Raw genomic sequence first — 13,342 nt, forward strand, 5'->3', positions numbered from 1 at the left:
TCTGTTCCAAGCTAGATTTGTTGTGGCAACCACAGGTTCTTCTTAGAGGGGTGTCTGCTAGCTGGTTAGCATCTCCCTCACATCTTCCCTTAGAGGGGTGTGTGTAGCTGGTTAGCTGGTTAGCATCTTCCTCACAGCTTCTTGGAGGGGTGTGTGTTAGCTGGTTAGCTGGTTAGCATCTTCCTCACAGCTTCTCCTTAGAAGGGTGTGTGTTAGTTGGTTAGCTGGTTGGTGTCTTCCTCACAACTTCCCCTTAGAGGGGTGGGTGTTAGCTGGTTAGTGTCACCCTCACAGTGTCCCTTAGTGGGGTCCCTGTTAGCTGGATGGTGTCTCCCTTGCTCCTGGGTCTCTCACCTCCAGCCCTGTGTTTACTGGCACCAACTCTTGACCTGGGTTTCCCACAGAGGTTGTATTTCCTGGTTCCTCCGGCCCTCACATTGCATGAATTTGGTTTCTCACTATTCTGCCACATTCCAATTGGCAAGAGTGAGCTTGCAGCCCCTCCCCAGTTCCACACACTGTACACTGAATATGTCACCACCTTGGTTATGTACTAACCCCGGCTGACTGACACAGTGAAGTTGTGAATTCATAGTGTTTTACTTCTATATTTTTATAAGGTGCACCCTCCCTCATGTACTCTTCATTTCTAATTAAAATATTTCTCCAGCATCAAGAAAATGTGGTTGTGAATGGCTTTTACTACTAGTAGGCTGAGGGGCAGCTAATCTATTGTTTATTGAAAATCCAATAGTTTTATTTACATTGCATCTGAATTTTTGAGACACACAGATAATAGCGTATCATTACCCGTCATATTCTTAAAGGAGCCCAAGAATGAACAGATTACAAAACAACCCATTACATCCCAATCCCACCCAGCACATCCCAACCAAACCCAGTACATCCCAACCAAACCCAGTACATCCCAACGACACACATCCCAACCCAGTACATCCCAACCCAACACGGCACATTCGATATTCTCTCAGCCTGCCTCAAAAACTGGTAAAGACTCATTGGTTGTCCTTTCTTCTTTCTTTTTCTTTTTTTTTTTTTAAGATGGAGTTTCGCTCTTGTTGCCTAGGCTGGAGTGCAGTGGTGTGATCTCAGCTCACCGTAACCTCTGCCTCCCGGGTTCAAGCAATTCTTGTGCCTCAGCCTCCCAAGTAGCTGGGATTACTGGCATGTGCCACAACACCCAGCTAATTTATGTATTATTAGTAGAGATGTGGTTTCTCCATGTTGGTTAGGTTGGTCTTGAACTCCCGACCTCAGGTGATCTACCCGTCTCAGCCTCCCAAAGTGTTGGGAGTATAAGTGTGAGCCACCACGCCCAACCTGATTGCCCTTTCTTTAAATCAGGTAGATGGTTTTGAAGGAGATGGTCATATTTTCCCATCTTACTCTTCCCTTTCTGGATCCTTCTTTGCTCCTCCTCCTCCCTTCCCACCTCATTCCATCTGAAGCATTTCAACTACCTGCAACTAACCAATAACTGGCACTTTTCACACAACCACAGCAACCTGTGAGGAGCATGAACGTGAAGCATCTTTACCTTGCACAAGCCAAGTTGAAACCAGGGTGGGAGAAAAGACCCGTCCCTTCCCAGAGAGCACTAATGTCTCCTCGCATCACTGTGCTGGTGGTTTGGATAGAGAATGGCAGCATGGGGGATGTGGTTTTGTATCCTGAAGTGCCAAACGTCATTCTCTTTCCTAACAAAAAGCATTTTTTGTAAGTGTTTTAAGTTGCTTAAAACGCATAATTGAACAGACTTTCCCCTCATGGCCTCTTTATCCAAAATCCCCCAGAACCTCAGTGAGAAGCAGCCTCCCTTCCGAATGTTGGGGGTGCCTCGCCTAGAGCACTCAGTGGGCACCAGGCCCCTCCACATAAACCACCTAAGTCCCCTAAGCCCCTGGATTGGGAACGTCCTTCCTCCAAAGAGGGGGCCAGGCAGCTTAAGTCATTGCTCAGGGCTACGCGGGGTGCATGTCCGTGACTGGCAGAGACGGCATCTGCACCTGGGTTCTACCTCATTGGGCAGCTGGGGTCTCCTGTGAACCCCACAGACAGAGGCAACCTGGGCCGGCGGTCACCTGCAACTCCTCTCTCTACACCTTGGTACGTGTGTAAGGTAAAGTCAGGATGTTTAAAGAGTGGGGCACAGCTGCAAACGCCACAGGCTCTTGCTTTCCATGTTTAAGATCCTTCTGAAAGAAAGGCGTGCTATGATTCCTCCATAATGGAAAGACAAGATCATGACATGTTCAAAGAAGAGAAAATGTTTTAAGGTTTCTTAGTGGAATATTTTTTAGGATACTGAATCCTCAGATTTTTCTCAGAACCAGAGAACATGGGGGCAGGGGGCGACATCTGAATCACTGTATTAACTTATTGTAAGGAAGGTAAATCAAGGTCATTATCTGCTGTTAGGAAGTCAGTCCTTACTGGGAAACCCATGAGCTATGTGTCTCTGTGCAAGGTACCCTGCTCTCCGGGTCTCAACTCTTTAAATCTAGAAAATGAAGATTCTGGACTAGATCAATAATGTTCCCACTGGATTCCCAGAGAGTGATTCATTTCTGTGGCTACAAAGGAAGGGTGGGGTCACTGGGTGCAGTTTCAGATGTATCTGTAGTACAAATGAGGCTTCGGTAAATATGCAGTTGGAGAAACACTTCCTCCTTTTACAAAGTGTATGGAGATTGTCGTTTGTCACTTGTTTGAGATCCATTGTGCTGGGTGACACCCGAAGACAGGTGTTCTTCATTGTTTGGGGAACAGGGAACACTAAGGGCTCAGCCTCCACCAGCAGAATCACAGCTGAGAGGTGAAACCTGTGTGCAGTGTATACCTGGGAGCTCCTGCATTACAATCTCTGCGTAGGAGCTCTGCTACTAAAGCTCTCAGAGATCAACTTGTGATAAAAACACTTTGTGCAATGCAACGATTGAAAGTACAATAAATACATCTCTACATGTTCCACGATAAGCAGAAACCAAGCCCTCTTTGACTAAAAGCTGCCCTTTCCCTTAGCAGCCCCTATAGCTGTACACGACAGTCTCTGGGTAGCTGATCGTTCTGTTTATTTTGGTCTCTTGTGATGTGGAATAGTAGCAGGTGCCAGGGTGGGTGGGGCATTGCCAAGACCCTGCACAAAGAGTAAGAATTGGTTAAGTGTCAGCTCTCCACATGCCAGCTCCTGGGGGACCTGGACCCAGCCTCCTGGCCACACTGATCCTGGCTCCTGATCTCTAAAAATGAAGATAACAGTAATTCTCACGTAGACAGTCTCTTACCTGATAATGCATATACAAAAGCAACGGCAATGTGAAACTAGCACACGAATGGACACTACCATTTCTAGCTTAGAGCCACCCCCAGCTCCTCGCTATGGCCTTTGCAGCCACCATTACATAACATAGAATGCCCAGTGGAAACATGTCAAATGTATGCATATGTGCACATGCACAGACAGACGGGGCAAAGGAAGGAAAAAGTGACTCTCAATGAGACCTAAAGTTAGTCCACGATAAGTTGCCTAGTGAGCGTTTTTATAGACTGATAATGTTTCCTTCACATTCTTCATTATGGTCACAGTGCACATGGGTGACAGGTAACACACTTTCAGTTTCACATGCAGGGAAATTAGTGAAACGAATTCGAGGAAAGTTAAAGCATTAGAGACATAGAAGCAGTTACTGGTCTCTTATAGGTGAGCTATGAGCTCGTTTGAAAGGAATAGCTTCAAACTCTGAGGTCAGGATGGGCAGCGTCCTTCGGGGTTTACACTGGGGATAGGCTCAGTGATGCCATGCTGTCGACCTAAGACTGGCTTGATTATATCTGGTTCCAAAACCTGCTCTCATCACTGCTGATACGGTCCAAAAATATTTTCCTCTTTCTCCCCAGTGGGCTGGTTTGGCTCTCCAAACTATAGCAAACCAACAAAAATAAACAACAGGCAACATCAACGGAAAAGGCAGGTGGGCAATCTGCAAATTTGATATTTCATGAATGGAACTGAGAGGTGAAGTCTCCCAGACAGAGCGGAGAGCTGCTGCGGGGAGCTCTTGTTTCTTCCCTGCCTCCGGCATCCCCGTGCACTTGTCTCTTTTTGCTCTGAGTTTCTGTTCCTTTTGTGCCATTCTTTTGTCCATTCTTTTTTCTCCTTTGTCTCTATTTCTCCTTATCTCTTACTCTAATAACTGATAACCTTATTAAATAAAAGGTAGGTCAGGCACAGTGGCTCACACCTGTAATCCCAGCACTTCTGGAGGCCGAGGTGGGCAGATCACCCGAGGTCAGGAGTTTGAGACCAGCCTGGCCAACATGGTGAAACCCCGTCTCTATTAAGAATATAAAAAATTAGCCAGGCGTGGTGGCACACACCTGTAATCCCAGCTACTTGAGAGGCAGAGGAGGAGAATCACTTGCAGGGAGGCAGAGGCTGCAGTGAGCTGAGATCATGCCATTGCGCTTCAGCCTGGGCAAAAAGAGCGAAACTTCGTCTCTAAATAAATAAATGGTAAAGTTACTATGTGATATATTTCCCAAGTAAAATATTTTATCCTCTACTTTAAAAACTATGGTAATACAGACTCATTTTTTTTTTTAAAGAAATGTAAATGCTCAAGAAAATACAGGATCAATGGATAACAACATGGTGATGGGGTCGTTTTTAGATGGAGGGAATTTGGATCATTCGATTTTTACTCTTCGTTTATCGCTATTTTGAAACAGGACACAATTAAATCTATTTTTTATAGTAACACAAATTAAAATATATGTATCTAACCTTTGTCTAAGTCTCTCTAAAGCAAATGAGAAAACGATAGTGCAGGTCTTAGTTCCAGATGGACTTGAATTATATTATTTGAAGGTGACAGTTAGGGTTGCTGACATAGCAGTGTCCACATTTTCCATACACATCCTAGCTTTCTTCCCACAGAGGCAGCCCTGGGGTAAAACACGGGGTCACTCTCCCCGCCAGCCCCGTGCGTGCGGATGCCCCCAGCCTTAGTCAGAGGTTAAGGAGCATATTTCTATTCCTACCACTGTCATGGAGTTGGAAAAAGGGTTCCAATGTTAATAACTTCGATATTTAGGTCAAAAGTCATGTTGTTCAGAACCACAATCAGAATAACGCCCTGATTTTCCTTTCACAGATGTGTCCCTGCGATTTGGGGTTTAGCTTGTGAGTGAACAGTAGCTGCCACTTCACGTACTGGGGAGAGACAGAGGGAAAAACTAGGGACAAAAAAGTATCATGCTGCAACATGTGAACCCCTTTTATTTATTACTGACACTGGATGCTGTCATGCTACCAAGAATTTTTTTGAAATTTCTGAATTTTGTGTATTAGTGAATGTGTTAATAAAGTAATAAACTCACAGGTGCTGTAACAGCACACTTTCTGCTATATCCAATGGATTAAAAATGTGTGCCCTTAAAAGGGACTTTTAAACGTATATCAGTTTCTTGTAAAATATATCTTTTATTTTTGTGGTGCATCCACCACAAAACACAAATAATCAGAAAAGACGGAAGAACAGGAAGGCAGTGGGGAAGCCCCATGAAGTGAATTTGCCTTTCTCCTGTCCCTGAGCCCAGCACGGCGTGTGCTCCTCTCTCCTCAGTTCTCAGCACCCAGCACAGCGCGTGCTCCTCTCTCCTCAGTTCTCAGCACCCAGCACGGCGTGTGCTCCTCTCTCCTCAGTTCTCAGCATTGCTCTGGGCTGCCTGTCCACACGCGGCTTTATGAGGCCAGGAACTCACCGGGGCCCTGCAGAAAAGTAGCCGGGAGGACACAGGTTGCACTCCAGCCATGTTGCTTTTATTTATAGGAACACATAAGACTCATATGGTAGCATACATGGGCATCCAAATGCATGTCTTTCTTATATTTTTGTTTGTTGGTTGGTTTTGGATTTTGGTGGGAGCTGAAAGCAAGATGTGTGTGTGTGTGTGTGTTTCTGTGTGTATGTGTGTGTGTGTATACACACACACACACACACATATATAGTACTATATCCTACCTTCCATTTAGTGAAGTGCTCAATATACATTGATAGGTTGATTGAAGGATAAAAGAAAAAAAAAGAGAGGAAAAGGAAGAGAAAGGGAGAAGGAGGAGGAAGGCAGGAAGGAAGGAGGAAAGGCAGGGAGGAAAAGGAAAAAGAAAAAATGTCAGAAGTATGAGCTTGCTTCACTTAAGTAACTGGAAGATCAGAGTTCACTATTAGGAAACTTAAAAGGTAAAACATTCCTAAAAATGAGTCCATGAGCACAGAGACCAGATACAGGTTTTTTTCCTCTGCCAATCTCTGCAAAGGAGCACAGGCGCAGTAAATATCTCCCAAATGGAAAAATGAGAAAAACAAACATGTTACTTAATCCAATATTATTAATTTTGCTACAATGTAACTGAGTGATGGTTAACACCTTAAAGCGCATTCCAGGGGCTTAGTATAAACTAAGTTTTCACCATATATTACGAAAATAACTTGCTGCTTTAGCTAGAAGAAAATGTCCTCCCCTGAGTCTTTTCTCTTTCATCTTTTACTCAAAATTTGGTCTCATGAAGACAATGCCTGCCACATAAGAGAGGCTGTATCAACAAACATGGCAAAAATAAATGTAGTCTTCCAGTCATCCACTCAGCTTCCATTTAGCAAGCACTGGACACTTGGAATACTGTGGGCATTTCAGAAAGAAGCAGGCAGGGTCCCCAATTCCATGAGACTGTGTATGCCTCATAAGGTGCAATAGCTGTCACCCAGGAGGAAGGCCCATTTCAAGGAGCATTAGCAGGGCCACAAATAGTTTTTGGTCTAGTGAGTGGGCATACACCTAAATCACAATATAAAGTCGAATATGGCTAAGGAGAGTTTATGGCAGAAAATCCCGAGAAAATGAAGAACATTCCTCTACACAAGATGTGCCCAAGTTTTAGCAACGAAGAGGATGGAAACAAGAGAGACCAGCTGTCTAGGAAGGATGCAGGGTTCAGCAAGGTGTCTGTGGAATAGGTTTTAGCAACGAGGAGGATGGAAACGAGAGACCAGCTGTCTAGGAAGGGTGCAGGGTTCAGGAAGGTGCCCATGGAATAGAAGGATGGATGGCTGTCTGTTGACCAAGGGGCAATGTCAGTGGGAGCAGGGGAGAATGAAGGAAGGGCCCCACGTAGAGAAAAGTACCAAGGGAGAGGCTGCCCTGAAGTTGGAAAACCAAAGGAAAAATCAGAAGTGTTGAAGTTGAGGAATCGAAATTGTCTTAAGTAAAAATACACTTTACTACAGTTTCCTAAACAACAAATTAAAATCAAGGTTTGGACAGGCGTGCCCTATTTTAAAAGCCCTAAGAAAGTTTACCATTCAAAGGTATTTTTGGTGAATTCTTTTGCAAAGAGAACAAAATAATTTATGTAAAATAAATAATCTTCTATACAAACTTATCTCTCAAGGTTTACTTCCATCAGACTATACCTTCACTTGGCATCTCCCTTAATTGGGACGGGGGATTTAAGGTCCCCCGACAAAAGAAGGGCACAAACTAATAGACTTCATAATTTTTTAAGCTAGTTGTGAAGAAGTATCATGCCAAATGACAAACTTCCATGGTACCTAGTTGTGTATAATGTAAAATTGAGTAGACGTTTGACTTTGCATGTGGCATGCCTTAAACACCAGGGGCCCTGCAGAAAAGGAGCTGGGAGGCCACATGTTGCACTCAATCCACATTGCTTTTATTTATAGAAACACTAAGACTCGTATGGTAGCACATGCAGGAATCCAAATGCGTGTCTGTCTCATATTTTTGTCTTTTGTTTTTGGATTCTGGTGGGAGCTGCGAGCAAAGTAGTGGAGTCACTTTTGGCATCTGATTGTTAGATGACACATTTCAGTATATGAGGCAACAAGGAGGCTCGAAGTCAGCTTCCAGTGGAAAGACGCTCACATCATCGAAAAATGTTCACCCTAATTGGCAACCTTGTTAGCAGCCATTCCAGCAGAAAGACCACATGCAGCATTGGCAGCGCACACTGACAGGGAAGTTTTTAAATGACTAAATTCCAGACACATCCAAAAGGCAATTAAATACAGATTCCATAATAAAATACTCACACAATCCTGGAGACCATAACTCCAAATACATTTCTATTTCGATCATGCATACTCAGTCCCATAGGAAAATACTCAAACTTATCAAAAGATTTTTACATATCTAACTACATATACCTGCTTTTATGAAAAGTCACAACCTGGGAAAATGCTGACCAGTTTTTGTTGGTCCCTAGTCTTTGTCAGAAAAGCGTAGTTTTCCCAAAGACCAGTCAATGTGGGTTTTTGTGTGTGTCCATTTGCAAAATTAAACAGTAAACTTTTGCAAGATTCTTGGTTGATGGACTTATGAGAAGGGAAAAATAATAATCTCATAGATAAGGATAAAAGTGTGCCTTCCACAGTGCTTTATGGTATGTAAAACACTTCTGACCAATTATCTTACTTTATTCTCGCAATATTCTGCACAGTGGACAGGGCACATAATATCCTCATATTCTAAGTGAGGAAGTTGAGTCTCGAAGACCGGGCATCCCAAGTTTTGCATATCGGTGATGAGGCCTGAAGTCCTTGGGAGAAGAGAAGCTTGCGCCAACTCAACGTAAGCTGAGCCATCACAGATGAGAGGGGCTCTTTCTGCTACTCAGACTGCAGGTTGCAGGAACAGAGCCAGCTCAGAGGGCAGGTGTGGGGAAGAGGGGAAATGGTGGCAGGAACACAGACTGACTTGATAATATGTGGCCTTTGGCAAGACATGATACTGCCATAGGGCAACTGAATGGGCTGCCCTGCAGCCTGCCTGCTCCAGCCAGCAGTCCAGGTTCTCCCTGCAAACCGAAGGCTAGAGATTCTTCTAGCTCTCTAGCCAGCCCCATCACCTGGGACAGCTGAGATGGCTACCATATTATTTTGAGGTCCTTATTAGAATAAATATATGGAGAAAAGCTATTTTCCTTTTAGAAGCTATGTGCAACATTGTATCCTGTTGTACATTCTAAATGAAGTATACTTAACAGGAATGGACAATTGGTGTCTAGCACACCACTTGAGTGCTCAGATTAACACAGCATACTCGTATTAGTTTGAGAACAGCTCCCCAGTGTACAGATTATGTTAGCAAGGCTAACTGTTGCAACCAGAATGATTTTTTTTTTTAAGTAGGCATAGGTGATGGAAAAAGAATCTTGAAAAACAGAGAAAAGGTTGGACGTATGGATAGGAATTATGGAGATGATTAACGATCTTCAGCAGGCTTCATTGTCTATGTCAAAGCATGCACTGGGCCAGCTGAGGCTGGATGGTGCTGAGCCCTGTAGAGTCCAGGAGAAGCAGGTAGACCGTCCTGAGCTCTAGGCCTACTCCAAGTCACGCGCTTGGTAACTCCTTGAGCCTTGTGTTTCTTTCTTCAGGAGAAGAAAAGACTAGATAAGCTGATCAAGCTTTGAGGCTTGGCAACATTTAAACCAGGAATTCAACAGTTGGTATTATATCTTAATGCTGCTTCTACAGCTCATTCAACGTGGAATGTCGGACAAAACCCTGAACTCTCCTGTAAGAGATTAGGTAAACGGATGCTGCGTATCTTAATTCAAGGCAGTACAGAGCCACTCCTGGCTTTGGGATCCTTTGAAGCACTTTGGTATCCGAAGTGTTTCTCTGTTTTCCATGTTAAAGGGTTTTGTAACTCTTATAATAAAATTATGAATGTGAATCTTTAACTCCATACCTGGAGATAGGGTGGAAAATGTTTTTGCTATTGTGACTGTTACAGTAACATCAGCAAGGAACTGTGTTGGGCAAACTACAGGTATGTTAATCAATTTCCACAATTCCAATCATCCATCCATTTCCCACTCACAGACATCTTAGAAACAAATTTTAATCAGAAGAGTATTAAATATGAGGATGCAAAGTACTCATTCTTATAAGATTGGATGCCTATAGATTTCAAATAATCAGAGGAAAGCCCAGAAAGATGAACCATATCCGTTTATATCAATTTATTCATATGGGATATAAGATTTGGCTGTGACCTTGGTCGCCCCCTGGATCACCAGGTTGATTGGCTAATGTGACTGGCTAGGCTGGTGTCCTCTGCCTCCCTCTGCACTCCATGTGCGTCCCTCCCGAAGCTGTGTGCTCAGTCGAAGAGGACGACCATCCCCGACAGAGGAGGACCAGTCTCCGGTCAAGGGTATACAAGTAGCTGCGCTCCCCTGCTAGCACCCCCAAACAAGCTCTCACTTTATTCATTATGGAAGGACTGTCAAATGCCATCACTTTATGTAGATGAACTTGGATGTTTCATGTTAAAAAAACATTCCTGAAACAGTCAGTGAAGATAGAGATCCAACTAAGGTAAATATAAAAAGCTTCTATAATGGAATAACAATTTAACTTTGAGCCCTTAGTTCAAATTAGTTGACGTCATTTTCTAATTTGATGAAAACATGTTTTTAATATACACCACATTTGTAAGGTCACAAAGTTCTGCAACAATGACAGATCTGGGTAGGCACAATAAGAGCCCCCCAAGATGTCTATACCCTCATCCCCAGAACCTGTGAATATGATCCCTTAGGGGACATGTGATTAAGGATCCTGAAATGGGGGATTTTTAAAGTATTATTACCCAGCTGTGCACAATGGAATCATAAAGGTCTTTACAAGTCAAAGAAGAAAGCAAGCTAGCAGAGAGGTGACAATGACAATCACTTAGTAGGTTCTGTGAAATATACTAGCAGCCCCCAGGAATGGAGGCTCAAGGAGTTACCAAGCTCATGTCTTAGAGTAGGCCTAGAGCTTAGGACAGTCTACCTCCTTCTCCAGGACTCTACAGGGCTCAGCACCATCCACTCTCAGTCGGCCCAGTGTGTGCTTTGATACAGGCGATGGAGCCTGCTGAAGGTCGTTAATCATCCTCCTCCATCATTCCGATCCACACTTCTAACATTTTCTGTTTTTCAAGTCAGAGAGGGATTTGGAGATGCTGGGCTGCTGACTGTGAACGTGGAGGCTGGGCCCAGGAGTTGGAGCACACGGGTGGCCTCTAGAAGCTATAAGGCAAGGACAGGGATTCTCCTCTGGAGCCTTCCAAGGAAATGCAGCCCTGCCAGCTTTGATTTTAGCACAGCGAGACCCATTTTACACTTCTGCCCAGAGAACTGTAAGATAACAAATTTGCATTATTTCAACCACTGTGTTTGTGGGAATTGGTTGCAACTGCCAGTAGGAAACTAATACAGGCTCACTGACTGCCCTAGGTCAGCCTCCTCCACCTGAGGCACTTGGTGTGTTTTCCGGCAACTGGTGTACCGAACGAGAGCTAACAGAGAGGTGACAATGTCAATCACACAGTAGGTTCTGTGAAATACACTAGCAGCCCCCAGGAATGGAGAACTTCACCTGCCACAAAAGAGTGAGGTATTTCTGGGTCTTCAATGCTTTTCACCTGAAGAAGTTCCTCATGTTGCATATTTATGCTTCAGACTTTTTCCTCTTACCTTTTTAACAGGTAGCTGGGCTGGGATAGGGAGACAGTGTGGCTGAAATGAGCTGTGTGTGCAGCAACTGAACACCATGAGATGGGTACCGAACAGACCTTTTATAAACCTCAAAAGGGAAAAAGAAAGGAAGCTCATCAGCATGAGACAGGGGTCTCTGTACTTGTGAGGGGGCCTTTTCTTGTCCTTCCTTCAGACAGCTCTGGAGTTAACTAAATCAAAGCAACAGAGACTTACTGAGTGCCTACTGCGTATGAGCGATTATGCTGTTATTTTTATATGCAAGGTAATTCACAATGCCCACATGAAAATAATCCAGAAGAAGGCATGTGATTCTGTGTAAGAGAAGGCTAGAGGGACTTTAAAATATTGTAAACCTTGATTTACTTCTGAAGATGAGTGCTAATTAATTTTATCGATCACTTACTTATTAGGAGCTAAAGAATCTTAGCTTTAGTGAATTAAATTCCATCTCAAGTTTATGAACATGTTCAATGCTTTTTAAGAAGACCATGGGGTGAGAATCCTAGCACACAGTCCACAGAGCATGGGGGTTGAGTGTCGAACTCACTGGTGAGCACTGTTGTGATTTGGACAATTCCATAGACTTCATAATGAGAATGTGATTGGGTGGTATGACCTTTGAAAAAAAATCAGTCAGTCACGAGTAACTTCCTACTTATTAATAATAATGAGTGGAAATGGATTAAACTCTCCAGTCAAAAGATAGACAGTGGCTGGATGGATGAAAAAAAAAAAAGACCCAATACCTGTAAAGATACACATAGAGTGAAAATAAAGGGATAAAAAAGATATTTCATTCAATGGAAATGAAAAAAGAACAGGAGTAGCTATACTTACACCAGACAAAATATATTTCAAGACAAAACTGTAAGATACAAAGAAGATCATTATATAATGATAAAGGGGTCAATTCAGCAAGATGATATGAGAATTGAACATATATATGCTCCCAACGCTGGAGTATCCCCATATATAAAGCAAATATTATTAGAGCTAAAGAGACAGATAGACCTCAGTACAATAATAGCTGGAGACTTCAACAGCCCACTTTCAGCATTGGACAGATCTCCCAGGCAGAAAATCAACAAAGCAACATTTAACTTAATCTGCATTATAGAACAAAATGGACCTAACAGATATTTAAAGAACATTTTATTCAATGGCTACAGAACATTGATTCTTCTCTTCAGCACATGGATCATTCTCAAGGACAGATTATATGTTAGGTCAAAAAAATAAGTCTTAAAACATTCAGAAAATTGGAAATAATATCAAGCATCTTCTCTGATCACAATGGAATAAAACTAAAAATCATTAACATGAATAATTTTAGAATTTAATGAATTTTACAAAATACATAGAAATTAAACAACATGTTCCTGAATGACCAGTGGGTCAGTGAAGAAATTAAGCATAAAATTGGAAACTTTCTTGAAACAAATGATAACGGAAACAAAACATACCAAAAACTATGGAATACAGTGAAAGCAGTACTAAGAGGGAAATTCACAGCTGTAAGTGCCTACGTCAGAAAAGAAAAACTTCAAATAAACAACCTAAAAATGTATCTTAAAGAACTAAAGAAGAAACAGCAAAGCAACCCAAAACTGAGAAGAAAATAAATAATAAAGATAAGAGCAGAAATAAATGAATTTGAAATGAAGACAACAATACAAAAGATCAATGAAACACTTTTTTTCCAAAAAGTAAACAAATTTGACCATTAGCCAGATTAACTAAGCAAAA

The 13,342-nt window shown here is 42.7% G+C and overlaps 1 long non-coding RNA gene across 3 annotated transcripts in view; it reads right to left on the minus strand.

Moving 5' to 3' along the window:
- LOC103876672 overlaps nt 1–13,342 on the minus strand; it is a 274,519-nt gene that overhangs the window by 177,663 nt on the left and 83,514 nt on the right. The window lies entirely within an intron of this gene.

This window comes from Papio anubis, chromosome 14 (genome assembly GCF_008728515.1).
Source record: "Papio anubis isolate 15944 chromosome 14, Panubis1.0, whole genome shotgun sequence".
In the NCBI taxonomy this organism is placed as follows: Eukaryota; Metazoa; Chordata; class Mammalia; order Primates; family Cercopithecidae; genus Papio; species Papio anubis.